The sequence below is a fragment of the Corvus kubaryi genome, unplaced genomic scaffold (assembly GCF_017639235.1).
Source record: "Corvus kubaryi isolate FWS band 111438036 unplaced genomic scaffold, C.kubaryi_AGA036_p1.0 37396, whole genome shotgun sequence".
Classification (NCBI taxonomy): Eukaryota; Metazoa; Chordata; class Aves; order Passeriformes; family Corvidae; genus Corvus; species Corvus kubaryi.
The window spans coordinates 2,740,447-2,763,756 of NW_024581135.1; the positions used below are offsets into that span (position 1 = coordinate 2,740,447).

Here is a 23,310-nt window from a genome sequence, read left to right on the forward strand (position 1 = left end):
TTTTTTTTTTTTTTTTTTTTTTTTTTTTTTTTTTTTTTTTTTAGGAACAAGTATCAGGAAACTGCTCTGCCTCTGCTCTTTGCTTTCAGCTTTTATTCTGAGGTTACAACGAAGTGGCAGGACTGGAGCCAGGCAGGGATGTTTCCAGTGGGATGCCAGGGTTGGGAGGGTCCTCGTGCCAGCCTGGAGCTCTCAGTGGGGCAGCATCTGAGTCTGCAGGGATGGAGGGAGCAAAACAAGAAAGGAGGGATCTTGCCTCAGGAAGGTACTACACTCAGCCCATTCCCAAGTTTCTTCTCAAAAATTAAACCTACTGACACTAACAAGAAAGGAAAATCTGTAGTGGGAGGATTATCTTTTATTTCTTTCCTTTTTTTCTTTCCCACAACACCAGACAATTCCCAAGACCATTTGCTGTTATTTCTCAATGTATCTCAGTTTGGGACAACTCTTTTTTTCCTAAACCTGCATCTAATGCTTTCAATTACAGCTTTAAATTTTCCCTTCTGATGCCCATAATAGCCACCCTCCCCTCTTCTTCAGGATCCTCATTCCTTCCACATCTCTTATTAAAAAAAGAAAACCGCCTCAGATTTCTTACTTTTTTCTCTCGTTTCCTCCTAGTGCCACAAGTTTAATCTTGAGAACTGCTCTCCCAGTTTATCTCATTAATGCCCATCTGCTGCTCAGGGGAACACCCTTGCCCATCCTGCTGTCGGTGGTGTGGATATCTACAGAGAATTTCACATCCCAATCCCCCCGGGGGTGTGACTTGCTGCTTGGAATCCCTAATGCCCTCAGCATCTCATTTTCCATATATATATTTTTTTTTCAACTTAGCCACACTGGATGCAGAGCAGCCCAGCGACTCTTTTGCTGTTTAATAGTGGATTTTTTTGAGAAGTCATTCTGAGAACCCAAACTTCAGACTCGAACACCTCATGTGATATTTAGGTGTTTAAACCTTTCCTGAACCTGCTCCTTTATCTCTAAATTAAGATGAACATTTCCCAAAGTGGCAAATATGGCAAAACTAATGAAAATTAATAAGCCATTCTCATAACAACTTTCTTCTGAAACTGAGGTTCATTTTTCCATAAATTGTTAATCCTAAATGACTACAGTTATAAACAAATATTACTTATTTGCATGCTATTTGTTAATAGAAAACAAGGTCCCTATTTATCCTGGAATTTATTCTTGATTGATAACTCAAGTGTGTCTTTTTCATCTCTCTGACCTCTAGATACGCTAAAAAAGAATAGCAAATAAATCCTATTAAATTAAAGGACTCATATTCACATTCCTGCTGTCTCCTGAACGCGTTTTCCCTGAAAACTCCTTGGCTTGCTTATTGGTGTTGGATAACACCACATTTTATTAAAGATCTGTGAAGTGTTTCCTGAGAGGTTACAGAGAGTATTTTTTTTTTTAGGCATTTAAGTTTTACAAAATCTTCTTGGCTTTGCGTAGGTGATAACAGGAAAGAGGAATAATGAGACAAAACCTCTTCTTTCAGGGTTTTTAATTGAGAAACAAATTATTTCATGGCTTCTCATTAGTTATTCCCATGGATTGTAATGACAAGGTGCCAGCTTTCACACTTTAAGCAGGTTAATTAACCAGGTAGTAATGAAATTGGGTGATACCTGTGTGTTGGTGTGCCGCAGCTCCTAATAATGTGCTTTAATGTCTGTGAACCTGAAAGGATATTTTCAGCTCCAGCTCTTCTCAGCACTGCATAAATAAATGCTTCCCAGCTAATGGGCAAACTCATTTTAAAGTTACACTTTGGTCACCATTATTATGTTTCAGGAAGTAGATGTTGATATTTTTGCCCTTTTTGAGACTATAAAGGGACACCAAGAAAGCTGGAATACCTCAGCTGATGTGTTTATTTTCCTTCTATCCACTGGCCACGTGTTAAATATTTTAATGCTATTTCTTTCCCCTAGAAATAATAAAATTAAATTTTAAAACTGATGTTTAAAGATTTTTCTAGGATAAAATTGATGTAGAAATATGAGCAAGTAGCAGGAGTAGCACATGTGCACAAGGAAGGAAACACTTTTGAAAAAGAAAAGAAAAAAACCAAAAACACGACAAAAATTTGAATTTCGGGCTTCCCAAGAGCAAGTCTCAATAGCTGTGTGATTTACCTAATTTAAGAAGTATCTTTTAAAGAATCCCAAGGAGTATCCTTAGCTAGAAGTGCTGCTAATAACCACTTGTGCTGGAAGGGATATAAGGAAATGCTTGAGTTCAGTTTTTCTGTTTGAAATATTGTGGCACACAAGTGGTACAATTTTTTCATGGCAAACAAAACATTACACAAGTTTTGTGTTCTTTCTTGCTGGCGATTTGCTCACACAGCAATTCTGATTTCTAGGAAAGTATTTGTTATTTCTAAATATTTACTGGATGGTTTATGCAAACAAGTGTTGGCCTCATTCAAGCACTGATCGTTTTTACAGTCATTGTTTATAATACACAGTTTGTCATCAGAATCACATGGGCATTGTCTCCATTCTCTTACTGGATGTTTGACTGCTTTAAAAATGAGCAATAACAAGGCTGGCAAGTGAATGAAGAATAACAAAGTCCTTCCTCATATGATTTTTTTTGAACAAATAAACGTTTAGGCCAAACTTAAAAGGTCTTGCAAATATTTGTCCGAATAAACCAGTCAGGGCCCATCTGAACACTCGCCGAGAGCAAATAACACGACCCAACAGAAAACAGCAAAGCAAATTTCCCAGGCTTGTTTGTAAAAGTAATCTTCAGCAAGTATTTTGGATTGTTTGACCACATATGTCCCAGTGTTTACTCACAGTGAGCAGGCTACTGAGCTTGAAGGCATCTTCCTAACAAAGCAGTGGAAATATGAACTGAATTCACGGTATTTATACTGCCTTTATAAATTACTATTTTTTTTTTTAAATAGCCCTTTATTTTTTGTATTAAATCCTGAGAATTTTTTTATGAGCCTAAAAGAAAATTTGAGCAAAACTCTCTTGACTGATGAGAAAGATTGCTGTGCAAAATGCCAGTAGTTTTCTTTGCTTGCTCTAGTAGTGAAGTCTTCTAATAATGCTTTTCTCCATGTTTTATTTGTTTGGGTGAGGATTGCTTGTGTTCCTGCTTTTAACCACTGGGATCATCAGTTGGGAGCAATTTTCTCCTCTGGGATAGAGCTTAATACAGCTGGAAGTAATGGGAAGTCAGCAAGTAATTGATAAATGCAGCGAGTAAATGGTGGCTTATCCAACAAAACCCAAATTTAAGTTCTCAGGACTAGGTGGTCTGAAAAGATTAAGCTCCACTTGGCTGGGGAGCGTTGAATAATGATTGAACACCCAGAGCATCTCAGCCCTGCATCTCCCACTCTTTTTATTTTACACATCACAATTACCAGCCATGATCTTCATTCATGACTTATTGTGGGCGACAGGCCATAATCCTCATTCATGACCAGCTACAACAGAAAAAAAAAACCCAACAAAAAACCAACCCACCACGCAAAACAAAAGCCCTTCATGCCACTTAGAGAGAACATGACATTATGCAGAGTTTCCCTCATTCTACAGATACAACAAATGCCACAGCAGAGATGCTTTTAAAGCATCTGTTTAAAAAAAAAAAAAAAAAAAAGAGATGCAGCTTTCCTAAGTTGTTGTGGGGAAGAGAAGAAAGCAGGGTGGAATTGCAAACATGTATATCATTACTGCAACTGCATTCCATTTATTTTCCTTTGCAAAATAAATTACATAAATGGGGTTTGTATTGTTAGCTATTCTTCATTCAGAGATTGGGATAATTAGGTTTCAAATACGGTGATGTTTTAAAACACATTTAATTTAGTAAAATTGGTAAGGAAGCTACGGCAATTAAAAATAAAGGACAAAAGTTTCTTTTGCCTTCCTGGGTAATTTGGGGTGAATTTAGACTATGGCATTAGAAGTACAAAAGGTAACTAAAAATGCCATTAAATGAAATGTTCCCAGTCCAAGCAATTTTCTTCTTAACAGAAAGTAAAATGCAAACAGAGATTACTAAAACCCTGCTGTGTTTAATTTAAGTGTATGTAAGCCTTTTACTCACAGTTATTTTGTCTGGAGATAATCATGTAGATCCTCAGTGGTCAGAGCTGTGAAGCGTGTGTTGTCAAAAGTTGCTCACTCTTTGATTCCCCCTCACTTCTGTCAGCCATGGTTCACATCATGCAAGCTCAGCTCATTCATCTTCTGACAGGGTGGGATTCTCCCATTTCTGTCTCCATCAATTTGTTCCTGTCGCCTCTGGATTGCTCGCAGAAATACCGAAAAAGTGTGTGAGTTGGGTGTAAATTATTGTTATTTCTCTGGCTAACAGGAGCACACTGCAGGGATGGAGCACATCAGCTCTTCCAGCACTGCAGCAACAGGCAGGGGTAGGGTTGTTAAACCAAAGGGGAAATTCGGCATCTTCTGTACATTCATCATTCTGCAGAAATGAAAGGGTTGGAGAGGGGTTAGATACAGAGCCATGCACTGGCAGGGGCTGTTCTGGAGAGGTTTGATATGTGCATCTGGGAAGGAATTCTGTGCAGCCAGAAATTAGGGGCTGGTGCTTGGGGCACGGTGCTCTCTTGGGCAGGGGAGTCAATGGGGAGCTGGGCCCACAGAAAGAGGTGCTGTGTGGGAAGTTTCTTTTGTCATGGAGATTTTTGTGTCGATGCTTTATACTGTACCTTATACCTGGTTTGAGAGTGGTTCAGGAGAGGTGAGGACTTCTTTGTTACCCAGGTCTTGATTCATGACAGTGTTCACTGTGTAGGCAGTTGCTGTTGCTTCCACAGGGACCAGAAATTGCATTTAGCACAAGGCAGGGGAAGCAGAGGGGATGTAAAACAGTTCGCGTTTGCCGGTCGTGGCGTGTGGAATAATCACAGCAGCCACCAGCTGGGAATGAGCCAAAAGCTGTGATGCAGCAAGGGCTGAGGTGCTCCTCAGCTGGCAAAGGCAAAACTGGAGCATCCCAGGATTCAGGCAAAGCAAGATGAGGCTGGGAGGCTCAACTGCAGCCTGGCTGCCAGCACATTCCACCTTGGGTGCCACCTCAGACCCCTCAGCTGCTGTGGTTTGCCCTGTCCTGCTCAAGTTGTCCTTCATTTTCAGCATGTGCTGTAACTGTATTGAGATTTTACCAGGCAGAAAATGTAAAACTTTTTTTAGGAGTTTAGCTTCTGTGAATTTGGGATGAAAAGACCAAGAGTGCCAGGTAATGGTCAAGCAAGTTGTTCTCCAAAAAAGTGCATCTCCTAAAATCATGGAATTCCAGAGTGGTTTGGGTGGAAGGGACCATAAAGCCCATCTCGTTCCAGCCCCTGCCATGGGCAGGGACACCTTCCACTATCCCAGGGTGCTCCAAGATCCATCCAGCCTGGCCTTGGACACTTTCAAGCAACAGCTTCTCTGGACAACCTGTGCCAGAGCCTCAGAACTCTTCTGAGTGAAGAACTTCTCTCTAATTCCAAATCCAAATCTCTTTTTTAGTTTAAAATCATCCCCCTGACCTGTCACTATCTGCCTCTGGAAAAAGTCACTCTCCCTCTTTTTACTACATTCCTGTCACTGAGGTGTGAGGTCAGTGTCTCTTCTGATGTCTCTGCTTGGATCTTGAAGCACATCGAGATTTATTCACCAGCCTTCCCTCCCTGAGCCACAGGGTCCAGGTCACCATGTGGAGAAAATCAACTGGGGGAAAACATCAACTTCCCATTCTTCTGGAGGAAAAGACACCTCTTTCCACTGAGGCTGGACATCATTTCTTAGCAAGGCTTCTTTTCAAGAAAGTTTCTTTCTGTATGACGGATTTTTTTCTGTTTTTTAAATTTTTTTTCCCACACTGGTGGGGGGTGGGTGTTTAGCTTTTTTTGGGGTGTGTTTTTTGGTGAGGGTTGTTTGGGTTTTTTTGGCTGAACATTATGACACTATTTTTTTGCTTGTAGGCTACTTCTGCAAACTCAAACTCAATTCACTCCCACAAAAAACTTATCACATCTCCTACCCTGCAGAAAAAAAAACGTGTTTCCCTCCATCATCTGGACAGGAAAACACAAAGATGACCGTGATGTTAAGTAAGACCTTTAAATCCTTTTAGATTTTGCTCTTGTCCTTGGCACGGTGAGTGAAGAAGCTCTGACACATTTATTACTTTTAATATGAGAGTAAGCAGAGAGAGACTGATGCCAATTACCCCTCTGTGGGGAAGAGCCTCTGCTGGGAGGCACCAAGAGCCCTGCTCTGACTCTGCTCTTCTTTAATGTGCTCTGGGAAATTGAATGTGAATTAGTGGGATGCAGTGTGCAGTCTGACTCTTCATTTCACCTGGCCTGCCTCTTGCAGCTCCACGTGATGTTCCTATCCCTGCCTGGGAGACATGGCTTACATAAAGAGACAATAGGGGAGCAAAAAGAGGAATTTGTGTGAGAATAGAAAACAGTGACAAAATCTGTGTTAGATTAATTAGATATAAAGTGACATTAAATAGACTTCTTAAAGCAATCTTAAATTATGTTTTTCTGTAAGCATTGTGAAGGCGTGTTTTACCTTGTCAGCTCTGCTGCTTTAGGTCTTCCACCAACTTCTGCCATGGGAGATGTTTCCCTTTGTCCTGTGGAAGTCCATCTGACAGCAGATCTGAGCAGAGGCACGGTGTCTAACACCCCCCATCACCCTGGCACAGGGAGACACTGAACATACGCAATCCCTGTTTGTTCACCAAGGAGGGATCAGGACTCCACGGGAAATCTGTTGGGGAGCTCTCATGTCTTCATATCAGCCATGTCCTGTAGAACGATGATTTTATCAATGATAAAAAAATCCTTTTGATCTGGCTGCCATAAGGAAGTGCTGGTTTGGGGTGGTTTTGGGCAGGGGAAGGGGCAGGCAAGTAAAATACTTTCACTTTTCCATGAAACATTGTCACTGTGGTTAGGAACAGAGAGGATTTCTGTGCCTGTGCTGGTATCTTGTCGTGATAATTTGCAGGGAAGAGTGACAGTGTTTGTCAGTGAAAGGAAGAGGATTTCTGGCCAATTAAGAAGAAGTTATAAATGTTGGAAAAGTAAAGATGCTTGATTCTAGAAATGCTAGAATATTATGGTCCTTTGCCAATCTTTTAATATTAAGTGGACTGCAATTTGGGGAGAAAATATTTTTTATGGAGCAACCTCTTTGCTATTGTGTGTGTGTGTGACAATCATCTTAGTCCCGTGTGTAGATTTTCACGATGCATTTTGTTTCTGTAGAGGTCTGACAGAAAACTTGTATCTGAATTCAATTTTCTGCTAGGGAAAGTGAGCCACTTGTGTGTTTCAGGAAGACTTTGGATTGCTATCAAGATTTGTCCTAACCATAAACTACTAGGTTACCAAAAAACTCAGCTTGGAGGACAGTTCAATCTCAAGGTTAGGAAATGATCACAAGTACCAGTGACTACCTTTAATCACAGCTTAGTTTGCCAAGGAGAATTTCCTTGGTCCAATGTCTTCTGTACTGAATTATAGAAGATTATAGCTGGGATTTTTTTTTTTAACTTTAGGAAAGTTTTGTTGTTATTTCCCAGCATAGAATGTTGTTAGCTACCTGGTAAGTATTGTCTGCAAGAAAATTCAAATCGTGTGTTGCAACAGTATTGGTTTTTCATGAGATTTTGTATCGTTAGACATGTTAGGCTTAGTTCTGTTAACTTAAAAAAAAAAAAAGCCAACCCTGTTTAGAGGTCTGGAAATGAGGTTTTATGGAATGCTGTGAATTGTGGTTATGTGCAGACGCTCGGAGTGAGATTGTTTCTGAGGAGCTGAAGGAAAAAGTTGCAATATTTGAAGTTTATAAAAAGCTTCAGTTTGGAATGAAAACAGTCCTTTCCCTGCCTCTCGCCCTCCCCCTTGGTCTCCTCTTGGCACTGGGAGAATCCTTGTGCTGATGGAAGTCGGAAGGAGGAGCAGCTGGTCGTGCCAGGGAAGCCTAGCAGATGCAGTGTGAAGAACTTGCTCCCTTTTAATTAAAGTGAGGATTAGAATCAGCTTCTGGATGCCTCAGAAACCACCTTTTCCCTCTATCAGAAACGCATCTCTCCCCTTGTCTCATTCCCAGAAACCCAGGACTCAGGACAGCTGAGATTTCTGAAATTCTAAGATTAAGTTTATACTAAATTCTGCTCCTTTCCTGATACTCCTTGTCAAAATAGTCTTGCTCAGTCTTCAAACATCTCTTTGCTCAAATTGCCATTTTCTGAATCAGAGAACTCCTTGGATCACTGCTGAATTAAAGCTGGTTAAATTTCTCATTATGCACCATTTTCTGGTAAACACTTTTTATATTTGGGAACCATTCCTGATTTTTGTGAATGCCCAGATATTTTTAGATGCTTCACAAGCAGTAGCTGTAGGTGTTCACTTGTTTTCCATTTTGACTATTTCCAATTCAACCTTGGTTTTTAGTGTACACTATTGGTCTCCTAGGACATATGATATTTACCCCCTCTCTTCTTGATTAGATCATTGAAGCTTTTTTAAAGAGGGAAATAATTAATAGTTCTTGGTGAATAATCAAATAAAAAGGCAATTAATGAATAATGCACACCCTGCCCAAATTTTCAGACATTGATCATCTGTTAATTTTGTGCAATCCTTCGGATTCAGATATTTTTTCATTCATAAACTCGTGGTCACATGTATGCAGGGCTTGAATGACGCTGGGCAATGAATGACAGCAGAGAAAAATCAGGTTATTTCTTGCAGAAGAAAGAAAACCAACCCCAAATCACCCAAGTTTTTGGTTGTTCCAGCTCTTCTCTCTAGGCTTCAGTGACTCAGTTCTTCTATTCTCATCATCACCTCCAAGCAGGGACTAAACCAAGATGTTTTACAATGTGCTGTGCAGCCACTGGGCATTTCTGTGTGCTGTACCCAAGCTCCAGGAACTCTGTGGTTACTGGGAAATATGGGAAACAGCAGTGGGCTGAGAGCTGCCTGGGAGCCTCTGACTGTGCCTTTGGTTAGCAGTCGTCTCCTTTGATGGATCACTGTTTTTGGTGGACTCTGGCTCTCTGCTTTGGGACACACACAGTTTTGGTGATTGTTTTTTATTTGCTTTTAATTTCCTCTGATGTGCAGCAAGTTGGAGAGCTGGAAAGGCTTAAAAATCTCTCTTTGGCAAATGATGCCACTCGACATTTTTCACAATTAGCCCTGCAGGATGTGAAGGGTTTAACTTTGCTCACTTGGCTCCACCTGGTTTCTCCCAGCTCTTGTCCTCAGGACTCCTTTTAACCTTAACTGTCTCAAAAGGTTGAAATTTGTCCTGTTAGCCATGGCTGGCTGAAATATCGCTGAATTTAGGGATTTGGCCACCAAGGGGCCACAATCTCTGCCCAGCTCCTCGTACAGCACGTACATATGAAAAAATCAAAGCTTCCAAAAGGCTGAAATCGTCATTCTGCTGAAAAATGATCTGTCTGCAGGTAAACAAGATGGGAAATACTGACTGAAAGAGTCCTAGCCCAGTTCTACTCATCCTTCAGGCACTCAGTGCACAGCCCTGAGCCCTTAAACCAGATCATACCCAATTTTTCAAACTCTCTGCCTCTGAATTCACAACTTCATCTTGCTAAAGCTGTGTTGAGAAGCCACCTCTGCATCCAAGGACCAAAGTTTAGGCTTAGGCATCTGAATCTATCCCCAAACTCAGATTTTTGGGTGCTTTAATGGACCTGACTCCACGTTTCTTGTTTGGGATGAAAGATGCACTCTTCAATGATTTTGTGAAAAATACACTGCAAAACTTTAAAATCCAAATAAAATATACTTTGGAGCTTTATTATTTGTGACTACTGCACAGAGTTTGTTCATAGATTATAGTGAATTGTGAACAGAAGATTTAGAGGGTTTTATTTATCAAGCTCATCTAAATGAACAATATTTTATTAATAGGATAAAAATATCATGAACAAGTAGATGAAGTTTGTTAATTTAAAAAATAATCTTAACATTGCCAGTGCTCTTCACTCATTCACTTCTGTTGGCATCAGGTGGAGTGTGTATTTATGTGAGTGTATGTACACATATGTAAAGCACACACACGGATACATATGATAATTTTTTTTTTTTTAGCTATTTTAGTTTTAATTCATAACTACTGAGCTCCAGTTTATTATAAGGTTCCTCAAGACAAACTGTTCCATTTCCTCTATTATCCAGACAGAATGGTTTATGGTCAGCCTGGTCAGGATCAAATTCAAATGGCCTCAGAGTTCAAAGGGATGGTGATGACTTGAGCAAACCATTTTTGTAATCTGTAAATTCCATTTCTACAGAAAAAAAAAAAAAGAAAAAAGAAAAAAATTGGCTGGAGCTTGTAATGGCTATGGCAAGATTTTGCAAGGTCAAGAGAAAAGAGAGTGTTGTGTGTTTTGACTCTGTCTCAGGACAGAGTGCATATTTGATAATGGGTTCATGCTATGCTGTTTGAAATGTTTTAAATTTTGGGGGTTTTTCCCCCCTTCTTACCAATTAATTTCTGTGTGTGTAGCTGGGACACTGCAGGCAGGGTGTAAAAGCCTTGATTTAAATCCCAGCACAGTAATTTGGGGTCTTTCCACTGGGTGAGGGTAGGGAGGCTCAGAGACAGGGAGGAGAAGGAGCTCTATCGAGGCTTTTTCTGGCTGGGCTCTTAGGTGAACGTACCCTTGTTGAGGAGCTGTGCCTGGGCAGGGCAGCAGTGGCCACTCCAACACCAGGAGCTGGGACTGGGGACTTCTGTGCCTGTTCCTACAGGAACAACTTAGTCTGTGTGGTGTGTGCATGCAAATGCATTGGTAAAAGTGATAAAAATCTGCTTTTATGGCTACCGACCCTTCTTCACACCCCTACCCCACAGTCTTACAGACTGTCTGTTCCCCTCTTCAAGTCCACCCCTCCCAAACCATTCTCCTGTACTCGCATGGGTTTTTTTCTGGAAAATGTGGGCATGGAGTGATAGGGTAATGTGAAATGGATTTAAGCTGACAGAGAGGGGGTTTAGGTTGGATCTATGGAAGAAATTCTTCCCTGTGAGAGTGGGGAGGCCCTGGCACACGGTGTCCAGAGCAGCTGTGGCTGCCCCTGGATCCCTGGCAGTGTCCAAGGCCGGGTTGGACAAGGCTTGGAGCACCCTGGGATAGTGGGAGGTGTCCCTGCCCATGGCAGGGGTGGAATGGGATGAGCTTTAAGGTCCCTTCTAATCCAAACCATTCCAGTTTCTATGACAAACAGGCCTGTATGGCTCTTACAGTCCTTCCCTTAAACACAGAGGAGAATTCTCTTTGCACTGCTTTAGGCCACAGGAATTCAAAATATGATATATTTTTTAATATATATGTGAATCAACACAGAGGCTGGAAGTTTGAGTCCCACAGCAGGACCTGAGCCTTTGAGGCTCAGGTGCAAAAGCAGAGCTGAAAATGTTGTGTATAGGGCAACAGACTCAAGTTTGGCAGAGACAGAGAGGTAAAAAGATGGAAAGTGAACATGGGAATCTACTGCTCATTGTGATAAAACACAGAACAAAAATAATTCAAGAGTTGAAATGCTTTTTTCTGTCCATTTTATTTTTTGGGAAAGGAGAGTGCAGGGTGAACATTTTGAACATAACCTCCCAAAACCTGCTCTTGTCTCACTGGAGACACCTCCCTTCCTCTGTGTGTGTAGTTTATAGGAGCATCCCTTTTGAACTTGTCATGTTGATGGATGATTCCTGTTGTGTCCTATCAGATTGTACTGGGTATGTTGATATAAGATATTTTTCTGAAAGCAAATTGGATATCTTCTTAAGGTGGTTCTCACTCAGAGACCTTTTAAAACTTGCACAGTTAAATCACCTGTGATACTCACCTGTGATCTTAAACTTCTTTAGCAGGCACTGATTTATGAACTCAGCACTGTTAATAATAATGATCTATAAACCTGCAAAATTAGAGAAGCTTTGCAGTGCTAATATTGTTAGAAAAAATAAAAATGGAATTCCATAAGCAGTTTGTCTGACTAATTTCAGGTTTTCTTAGAAACTTTATAAATAACAGAAAAAAGGAAAAGATGTTCTCCTCTTGAAAAACTGCCTTTAACTATGAAACATTAGGCTGCAGTTGAAAGATGTTTCTGAGATTGCCAGGACCTCTAACGAATAGGATCTCACTGTAACTAATAATTATAAGTTTGTTTAGCTGAAGACATTTTTTTCTTTAAAAAAAAAAACCCAACCAAACTTACAAAAATCCCTTCAGCCCAAGATATTTTGCATTCCACTGGCAGGTTTTATGCATAGGGTTTGTGAAGCTCAGCATTTCTTGAGTTGTTAGACATCACCCAAATTCTGATCATATGAGTAAGGTGTCACCACGTGTGGCCTGAGCCTACTGAATCTAACATGAGCTGAGCTAATGGAAATTGCCTTATCTCCATTTTTTCATCCTAGCACCAAATGACTGCATTAGGAAGCTGCCCAAGATAAAAAAGTGTGAAATATGCCTTCTAATTTATAATGCAGATTTTTGCATAACAGGATCAAAACTGTTATCCTGTTGTGAATGTAACATCAGAGTAAAATAACAAGCATTTTACCAGTTAATATGCTAGCTAATCTGACAAAAGCATTTTTACATTCATTTACAGAGTGACTAGAACCCTAAAAAACTCCTGGGAGATAAAAGAAACAAACCGAAACAAAATAAAACTTTAATCATTTCCATAACAAAAATTAAACAACTGTGGTGTACATAGGGAGGTTTGGAAGGAAGAAGAAAAGGAAAAGGGATAAAGAAAGAAAGATGGCAAAAAAAAACCCCACTAAAATTCAACAAAGACTGTTGTGTCAAGAAAACAATGGTGAAAAATTGCTCATTTCTCTGGAGAACAATTGTAATGAGAATGAGAAACTGGTACTGAACCAATTCTCTTCTCAATCTTCAGATCTTAATCATGTGATCCTCTTAGGATGCCAGAATCTAGTTTTCCTAAAGGCCTGTATAAGCATGTTCAGTGTAAAATCTATCTAACCAGCAGGTGTCTTTTAACTTTATTTTGTCGTCAGCATCAAATAAAGATGAGAAGAATGGCACGAATGAGTTGATAAGTATTAAGAAAGCAGGTGAAAGGCAGGAGGATTGTGTCACAGTGAGGTTTCCAGCTTATCCACAGGCTGCAGCATTTAATTAGGGAGTTGGCCCAATCCATGTGTTGGGGGAAAACTGCTCATTCAAAGCACATCTTAATAAAGAATGACCAAAGATTAAATTGTATATATCAAACTTTGAATTTGGGATGCAGCATTGAGTCACAAAGCTTAATGAATCAACTGCATGAAGGTCTGCAATGGGCAACTAAAAATATAACTGATGAGTTGCAAAGCAAATAGCTTAGCTTGGAGCATCAGGTTATTCTGATTATTTCAGGAGGAGGAGGATGGATCCACACAGAAAATTCTGGGCCATTTTTGCCTTGATGAGGGAAAGTGGAGGACAGGTTTTTTGTCCATTTTTCCAGCAGAAGGGGAAAAGAAAACCATGTTATTTTCCCTTTTTTTGCAGAATGTAGGACTGTTCCTCTCTATCTCCCCGTTCCTTTGGCAAGCTGGATACATTCATTGAGAATGTGAATCAATAAGGTGGATTTAAACACAATATTTGTTTTGGCTAATAACACAAAAGGCAACTATATTCCATGTAAAACTTGTAATGATTGTTAAAGCAGAAAAAAGGCCTTGGAATATAAACAATATATATTAAAAGGAGATGGCAGGACATAAATATATAACTGGAACCATTACTGCCAAGTGTAACAGCAGGATAGAGCAGCTTCCTGTACAAATTGTTTCAAACTAGAGAAGTGCAAGGGTAGGGCTGTTTTATTCTAGGAAGCAGAATATTTTCCTTGGGTACTGGATATCTTTGGGTACTTGGATTTGAGAGGACTGAAGAGTTTCAGAATGAGAATAAAATCCGTATGTTATCATGTCACCATAAAATAAAAGATGGGAATAACCATGTTTGAATGGCTGTGGTGGTAACCTCATGATCAGGATGGTGCAGTTGTAGAAGCAGGAGAAGGGAAAGGTTTTTCCACCCACCTCACTGGCCCTATCCTGGAAAATATTGGTTGGCAAATGTGCTGTGCTGATCAGTTCCCAGGAAAAGTTGATCATGATTAACATATGCAAAGTAACCGCAAAGCCAGTAACAGCAGAATGAAGGCTTTCCTTAAAAACACATTTAATAAAGATATTTCTGCTCCAACCACCACTTTGCATAAATATCCTCGGTCCTCTGGGGTATTTCTTGTGCTGGAGAGTGGCCAGTGCTGGGGAGCTCCATGGGTGGGGGTGGGTCTGCTACTGAATGTGATCAATGAACTCAATTACGACCCTGTTGCAGAGACTTCCATCCTGAGCTCGCAGTGATACATAGTGCCCGCCATCCCTGACACTGCTCCCAAAATCTCTTCAATAAATAAGAGGATACTGGAGAGCTCTGACTTTGTTTCTTTTTTCTTTTTTTCCTTTTTTTCCCTTTTTTTTTTTTCTTTTTTTTTTAACAGCTCTTCTGGGTCCCCAGTTGATTTTCTTCGCAAGGTTAGTTGCTAATACATTCCTAGCACCCATGCATTATTAATGCTCACCGCTCTCCAAGGTGGCAGTGACAAATAGGGAGCAAAATTCACTGACTAGTGGGGAATGTACTTTTTAGTCATGCTTGAATTTTTCAATCCATTCTGCTTGTTGAGGATTTTTCAGTGGAGGTACTGTAGCAAAATATGATTTTTTTTTTTTTTTCTTCTTCCTCAAATCTAAGAAGCACTCCAGTAACCAGTGGAAAGCTTATGAGTCAGGGCTTTTCCCAGGAGGTTTTGAGGGGGAGTAGTGCAAAAGCTACCTTTGATGTTTGCAGTAGCATGGAAGTCATTGTTTTTCCTCCCATGTAGTAAGTGGCAGTTTTGACTGCAAATCGACTATGCATGCAGTCAAGTAAATTATAATATTTTAACTAGGCTGTGCATGCCAGCTGTAGCATTCCCAGAAATAATACCAAGTGTGTATCATGAGCAACATTGATTTTTAATGTGCAGATTTGTTTCTTCAGATATAAAACTCTATTAATTTTGCAATATAAAGAAGCAATCTGTGAAATACATTCTCAGACTGTTATTGGTTACTATAAATCCCACTAGTGGTACTAGCACACTTGTTTAATTCAGAATTACTTCATTTAAAGTATGATTTTGTGCATGTGGTGGAGGTGCTGGAGATTTGGCAAAGACCTCTTTAACATAACAAATAGCTGACAGTAAATATTAGGCTAATTCTTCCTAACGTTTAATAGAGGGATAACTCAGTGGGCAGAATAATGAATTCCTTGCTAATGGCTGTACATAGGGGATTAACACCTTCGTGCAGCCATCCACAAATGCACTGAAAATATGAATGTATCTGTTTTGGAAGGGCTTGATACTGGTCCAGCTCTGAACCATAGGCAGCTTTGGAGCAAGATTTGCTTTAAGGTTCTGAGGGACCCTAAATCAAGAAGATCATTACCACTGTGTCTTGTTCAAGTGTTTTAGCTCTCCCATCTAGAGCCAAGGAAGACACATTGTAGTGCAGAGTCCACAGATCAAATTCTCATAGAATCATTGAATGGCTTGGATTGAAAGATCATCTTGTCCCAACCCCCTGCCATGGGCAGGGATACCTTCCACTGTCCCAGGGTGTTCCAAGCCTTGTCCAGCCTGGCCTTGGACACTTCCACGGATCCAGGGGCAGCCACAGCTTCTCTGGACACCCTGTGCCAGGGCCTCCCCACACTCACAGACAAGAAATTCTTCCCAATATCAAATCTAAACCTGTCCTGTCTCACTTTGAAGCCATTCCCCCTTGTCCTGTTGATACCTTTTCCTGGTCTTAAAATCAAGAGCCAAACACGGTTAGAAGGGAAAAAGGGATTTTACCTTGGTATTTATTTTAAGGATCCTTAGGTGCACACATCCAGGTCGAATGCATTGAAATGCCCACCGCAATGCCTACCACACAAAAGATCTGGTATCACATTAGAGGTGTTACTAATTAGCAGATCTATCAAACATTCCCCAATGAGAGGCTCGAGTGAGCCCCCCTCCCCAAGAAACCTTCCCCTGGATGGTTCTATCTTGGTTTACAGAATGTGTTCTGGAGAGGACCTTGGGCTCTGGGGCACACTGATCCCTAGCTACAAAGCTTCTAAAATGTTTAGTCTCTTAGCTTGACAAACAAGTCCAAGAATGTAGGGAAAAAGCACTGAGAATACAGAAGTTGTAAAAAAGGTATAACGGGTATAAAAGAAAAGGCAAAAAATCTTCATGGCATCACTGTCACTCCAGGCCCTTATAAATTGTCTCTCCCCACCTTTCCTGTTGGCTTCCTTCAGGTACTGGAAGGCTGCAGTTAAGTCACTTCAAAGCCTTCTCTTCTCCAGGCTGAACAATCCCAATTCTCTCAGCCTTTCTTCCCAGCAGAGCTGCTCCATCCCTCTGATCATCCTGGTGCCTCCTCTGGACTCGCTCCAACAGGATGTTTTCCTTCCTGTGTTGGGGACCCCAGAGCTGGATGCAGTACTCAAGGTGGGGTGTCACCAGAGCAGAGAAGAGGGGCAGAATCACCTCCTTTTCAGTCCCTCACAAGCCAACTGTGTGGCTTTTTACATCACAAGAACTTCTAATTGGACAGGATTGGGATAAAAGAGCAACTGAATAAAACCTGACATTCTGTGGTATTTGGCCAGATACACCATGTGAGGATTAGAATTCTTTTTCCCCCCTCTTTGATAAATGGAATATAAGAATTTATCAATCTTAGTGGTTCCTCCTCTTCCCTCCTCATCTGCAGTCTGGTTTGCAGTCTGACTTTCCCAGCTTGTGTGCTAGCCTAAAACTGACACCTGATTTATACCTGCAATCAGAATGAAGAGTAATGATTTGGGGATGAAAAGCAGGTCCAGGGGCCTTCAGTGATGCACTTGAGGCTACCATGGCTTGGAGTTTGTCATCTGAGCCTCTGCACCTACACTGAGGGCAGCAACTCTGGGCTTATGCAAAGGAGAAGCTGTTCTGGTGGAAGTGGGAGCTGGAATAATGTCCCTTAGCAGAATGCATGGGGAACTGGAGACCAGTAATTCTGAAATAAGAGCAGGAAAGGGGTTATAATTTTTAGCACTGATTCACAAAGATGAAAATGTGAAAACCATGATGTTCTGCTATTCTTGCACATCAGCCTAAGCACAAACACATCCTCATACTTGTTGGAAAGGCTTTCTCCAAAGGGGATTTCTTTCCCGGCGCTCAGAAGATTTCCCACATTTCTCAATATGTCCTTCAGAGCTGTATTCCTTCTGTGTTTCCCACTCTCCCAGCTTCCACAGTGCCTCTCATCCCCACTCAAGCACTCTCCCCACCCTGTGACCTGCTGGCAGTACAGCAGTGACGTTGTGGGGAACCACAGCACGTGGCTGAGGCTGGGAGGATGCATCAGGAGGCACCAAACACAGGGAGGACAACAGCAACCATGAAGGATATACTTGATTTCTGTATGGAATAAGGAAAACAAGGAATGAGGGGAAATTCCTGTACCTACCTGAAAAGCAATGTGGCTTTAAGATTTTCACTAAGTCTGGTGCCTTTTTGTTCTCTTCCTTCTCAAATATTCAGTGCAAAGCCACTGTCACATTGAAACACAGTTTTGGGGACAGTGACAGCGCATCCTTTCCAGTCATGATCCCAAATGAACAATTAAAAACTGTCAAAGCAAAATAAGCACCAGCATTTTGGTGAGCTGTGTGGCAGAGGAGCTGGTGAGGAACACAGTAAATAAGGAGGAGAGCAAAGGAAAACACAAAGTAAGAGTAGAAAGCGGAGATGACGGAGGCCAAGTGTGTGGAAATGAGGGGTGATAGCTCAGGGAACATCATACTGGAAAGGGATAGAAGTGTCAGAAAGGAACCAGAGAGCAGCAGATTGGCTTAAAAAAAAAAAAGTGTGTTCAGGAGATGTTGATGGAATCCATCCAACATCTGAACGACTCAATGAAGAGCAGACTGTTGAAACTAGATGAGACGCTAACTAATTTAGTTCAGGCTGTCAATAATTGAAATCAGAATGTTGCTGTATTCAATGCTAATATGAAGACTCTGATTTCAGAAGCTTAAGGTTTTAAGAACCTGGAATGAATCTGTGCCATCGTTTTCCAGTTGTTATTGTTCGGGAACTGTTGAAAGAAAGGTTATCAATTCAATGTTAGTGCTGTGGATAACTTCTACTATTTAAAGATGCTACTTGCATTTTTAAGCTATGACCTATGTTGTCTACTTCAGAGGGTGCTGTGTGTGGTGGGAAAGGGCACAGTTTAATTCTGGGATAGGCTGGCATGCTCCAACTCCTCAATTCCATGGCTTGCGGGTAGGAGGAGAAATAAAATTCAAAGTCCTGTCTTTGGCAAAGTCCCTTGCTGCTCCCTTCCAATCTGCAGTGTCAGAAAACTCAGATACTTAACGAATCTTCTCATGTCTGTTGGCTTCATTTAGCAAACGTCTGTTCAGTTATCGTGGATTAAAGGAAAATATTTATTTAAAAAAAAATTATTCATTTTGGAGATACAGCAAATATGAATTAAAGAGAATTTCAAAGAGGGATTTTTTTTTTTAAATTGTAATTTATGTTACAGGGACATGAACTAATGTAACAGCAACAGAAAACAGTTTGTGGATGAGAGGTTCTAAAAGGGGGGGGGGAAATTTCCCCCAGGATAAATGGCTACCAATAAAGAATAAAAAGTAGACAGAAAACTTATTTAAGCCTCTGAGATATATGAGTAGTAAGCATAGAAAAATTAGTGTCCAGCCGTGAACATTACCCTGCCAGTTCAGCACAAATCTACGATTCTAATTATTCTATGAATCTAAGGATTCTGTGAATCACAGTGTAATTTTAAGGTATTGCTGTCAGTGCCTTCACAATACATGAATTCTCCCAATAATTCTACCAAGGCATGAGTCTAATTCCCTTTTCCTGTCTGTTAAAGCTGGATTAAGATTTCATAAGATATCACAGGTGTAAGAAAAATTCAGAAAGAAAATAGTGAAAGTAGAAAGCACCAAGGGAAGGGAAAAACAAAGTGCCAAGGCCTGGATGGATTGGAAAACTCTTTATTTTGTGACTTTTGGGCCATCTCACATAGCTTGACCATCCATTCTCCAGAGCCACTGGACTGTGACAGATCCCCGAGCAGCTGGAGCCTGGTGGCAATTTCTGGCCTGATGAAGTCAGCTTTTTTAGGGGGTTTTACTTACCTTGTAGGGAAATGTTTCACCCTGAGGTTTGCTCCCAGTTGGATGTCACGTTTCCCAGCAAAAAGTGAGGATCTGAATGTGCAGCAGCTTTTCCCGTTTACACAGAGCTGCGGGGATGTGTGTGGAGTTCATTAAAAGATCTGGAGAGCTAAAACATTTGAACAAGACACAATGGAAGTTGGAAAACAGGGGTTATGTGGAAATGAGCTGAAAAGCAAAGAGATCCCATTTCTGTTTGTTTCCTTGTTTTCAGAGTTGTGGGCTGCTGCTTTTGTCTTTCCTCTCTCCAAAGCATTCTGTCTCCACTCTGAAAATAGTGTTTTATCTCCCCAGTACTTACTGCTTTCAGTGCTTATTTTTCCATGTGCTTTCTGAGGGATCTCCCAGTGCTGATATTTTTCCAAGGTGTGCTACAAGTGCTCCGAGAGGGGATGAAGCCTCCCCGGGAGCTGCAGCTCTGTATAACTCATTCTTCAGGACACAACACGGGCAGGAAAAAGAAATATCCTTTGGAAAAATACAGGATGTGTTCAGTACTTCCACTTCTTCGTGGGTCTGCCGTGTGTTCCAGTGGGACCTGCTGTCACATTCCATATGCCAGGAATGGGGATGGTCTTCCTGATGCCTGATGCCATCGGGGTTCCTCATGTCTCATGTCACTCACAGCTCATTTGGAAGATCCAGAGTGCAGGCTGCTTTTTTTAAAATTTCTTTCAGTGTCTGAAAGCCTGATGTGTATTTTCTTCCAGGTAAATCAGTAAATTATAGAAATAAATAATATGTTCAGCCAAGATTAGGTTTAACTCATGAGTCAAACCCCTGCCAAAGCCTCGCTAAGAAATGTGGGTTACAATGACAGGATGAGGAAAACCCCGGATCCAAACCACTTACTGGTTGACTCACCAGCACAGGAACACAACCCCTTTCTAGAAGACCTTATTTATACAAGAGGTGAGAGTTTAGAGACACAAAGGTCCCCCAGAAGACAAAACAAACCAAGGGAGGACAGGCAAAAGCCTGGCTCTGGTCAGCAGTAAGTACATCCTCTCACTTCCCGGAGAGTTTGTTTCTTTTTGCTTTTCCTTCTGTTGCTCTGGCCTAATCTCTGTTATGAAGAGCAATTTATCTTCCTCCCTCTGTCTTCATCCCATCAGGGGGACAGGTGAAGGAGCTGCATTTCCAAAGGCAGCAGCGATGCGCACCATGGATCATAGGGCACGACCTATTCCCAGCCTGGAATTTCTCATTTTTACCAGCACATCCAGAGCTGCAGCCTTATTTTTCAGAGGCACTTTATGGTGCGCATACAATCATTTAAACAATTTATACTTAATTCAATTTTACATTGACAAATCTCTTGAAATCCTTTGTATTCATATATCAAAACAAGCTGCCAAAAAAAAAAAAAAGTCTATGCTATCAGCCAAAAAAATGTTATAGCTTCTAGTAGAAGATAATGCTTTATCCTCCAGAATTCTTGCAGTAAAAAATTTCAAATGCTCGTCTGTTGATGATCAGATTAAAAACTAAAATGGTATAGATTATTAAGAATTTTTTTAAGCATTGTTGTTTTTTTGGTGTTTGGTTGGTTTTTTTTTTTTAGGTACTGGTTTTTCTTACCAAACACTACACAGGTTTACTGAAAATTGCTACTTCTTAAACTCATCTGTTGTAGGCTGGACTTTAGATCTGTCTGTATTTGTCAAGTTTTATTGAGGAGATGTTGTATTGTTGATAGTTTAAGTATTACATGGTCAGACATCATTCTCAAAAGTTAAATTTTTGCCTAGCAGGCACCATCAGTTCTCTCTTGCCCCATCTTAACATTTTTTACTGAAGGAACGTTCGATACTCATGAAAGGAATGTTGTTATAAAATCTCAAGTACCCAGATTAAAACCTTATTGCTGTTTCTAGAGGGGAAAAATAATTCTTGAAGGCTTCTTCAACCTTCAAGGTAGCGCAAACTTGTGTGGGTGCCTGGAGTGTGCGAGCTGATCATGGTGAATCCAAATTAAATTTCCATTTATGCCTCAGAGAACTTAGTGAAGACAAAAGACACGTTAACACGGGCCAGAAATCTGGCAGGCCAAGTTCCACTCGGGGGATATTTTTTTCAGATGTGGAATAGACTCCTGCAAACCAGGATTTATAGCAGAAATGCTGACAGACAGTATTGGTGATACTGTTCTAATTTATTTGTGTTGAATGGTTTTTTCATCTCTTTCCCTTTTAATGATCTAAGTCTTTTTGCATCTGGCAGTGAGTTTCCTCACTGTTTACCTTGCTTGCCAAGGCAGTATCATCCATCTATGACTATGCTTTTCTTGGTTTCTTGCTCTCTGTCTTTAATATTTTGAGCCAATTTTCCATTTATTCCAGGACTCCTGTACCTCTGATGTTGCCATTAACTTGTAAAGTGGAAGCCTGTCAAAAATGCTTTCAAGGTGCAATTTTTTTTTTTTTTATTATGAAATATGTGTTTGTGTTCTGGTACATTTTTTTATCATAAACATTAAAAAATCCTACATTTACTCTTAGTTGGCATTTGCCATAAAAAATATAATCCTGATTTCTTGGATGCTAAATGAGCATTTTGTGCTCATGTAACACCATCAGGCATTTCTGCCTCTTCCAGGGTGCTCAGGACCTCTTTGTGCTCACTTTACAAACCACAGGAGCACTGGAAAACACGGATAATCCAAGGGAGCGTGCTGGGAATTTGAATCCCATATATGTAGATTATAAAGTTAAAGTGATGATTATGTAATTCAGTGACATTTACATTTTTGGAACATAACCTCTGCCATCACACTTTGCAGTAGCAGTAATAAATCTGTGATCAGATGAATGGCAGTGGAGGAGAGGGTGGATCCGTGGTTGTCTGGGCTTTTAAGAGTTGGAGGCAGGGAATGGGTTTTGGCTGGAATATAAGACAGCACCAGAATTTCTCCTTAGAAGCCCTGATGAAGAAGCATCGGGGGTTTTGGGGACATCATCCAGCCAAGGGGGAGACTGAGGACAAGACAAGTGAAGTTTTGGCTGCCCCTGGATCCCTGGAAGTGTTCAAGGCCAAGTTGGACAGGGCTCAGAGCAACCTGGGATAGTGGAAGGTGTCCCTGCCCTTGGGGTGGAACTGATGAGCTTTAAGGTCCCTTCCAACCCAAACCATTCCGTGATTCTGTGATTGTCTCTTGCCTCTCAAAGAGACATCCCCCACGCAATTCCCTGTTGGGATGGAGTTTGGGGTGGGGAACATGGAGCCCACAGCCCAAGTTGGAGACCTGCCACACCACATCCACCCAAGAAGGTGTTGGTAACTCACTTTCAGGTCATGTGCAGGACTTCTCCAGTCTTGTCCCTTTCCCAGCAGGGACATCTGGCCATGCCCAGCTTCTGGTGTGCTCAGAAATTTCTTACTTTTATTAAAATTTAATGAACAGCACTAAACGAAGATAAAAGCACAAATTACAGGTAGTTAACAGGGTGGGTAACCTGCCTGAACAAGTCTCCTTGGTTTGGAGATTCTAGGACCAGAACTGAGATCAAGCATTTTAAATTGGCCTTTTTTCTGCTTTTAGTTTGCACAAATCATGTTTTCTTTTTCCTCCTGTTATTCTCAAGTGTTGGCCACTTCTGGTTGGACACAATTCTCCTAGACAAGCCCTTAATTTATCAGCTCATTCTCCCTGCTTCATTTAAATAAAGATTATAAAGGAAACTGTAATCCTACTGATTTGCAAATTGAACTGTTTTGTAGATGTTATTTAAACAGTGTCACTATGACTGTCTTTCATGAGAAACATGGTGCAGTGAGAGAGATCAAAGATTCATAAGGAAGCTCTTTTTTGAAAGCCGATGCTTCTGGCTTCTTTAACTAATTGAAAAATTTTCTTTACAAGAACAGACCTTCAAGCACTCTGGCTGC

The 23,310-nt window shown here is 40.9% G+C and overlaps 2 long non-coding RNA genes across 2 annotated transcripts in view; one reads left to right on the forward strand and one right to left on the reverse strand.

Annotated features, from left to right (window-relative positions):
- Nucleotides 1-4,440, reverse strand: part of LOC121670746 — a 13,842-nt gene extending 9,402 nt beyond the window's left edge. The window contains exon 1 of the long non-coding RNA XR_006018241.1: nt 4,102-4,440. This is a non-coding gene — a long non-coding RNA (uncharacterized LOC121670746). The remainder of the gene's footprint in view (nt 1-4,101) is intronic.
- The window catches only part of LOC121670745, a 230,032-nt gene that overhangs the window by 151,967 nt on the left and 54,755 nt on the right, over nt 1-23,310 (forward strand). The window lies entirely within an intron of this gene.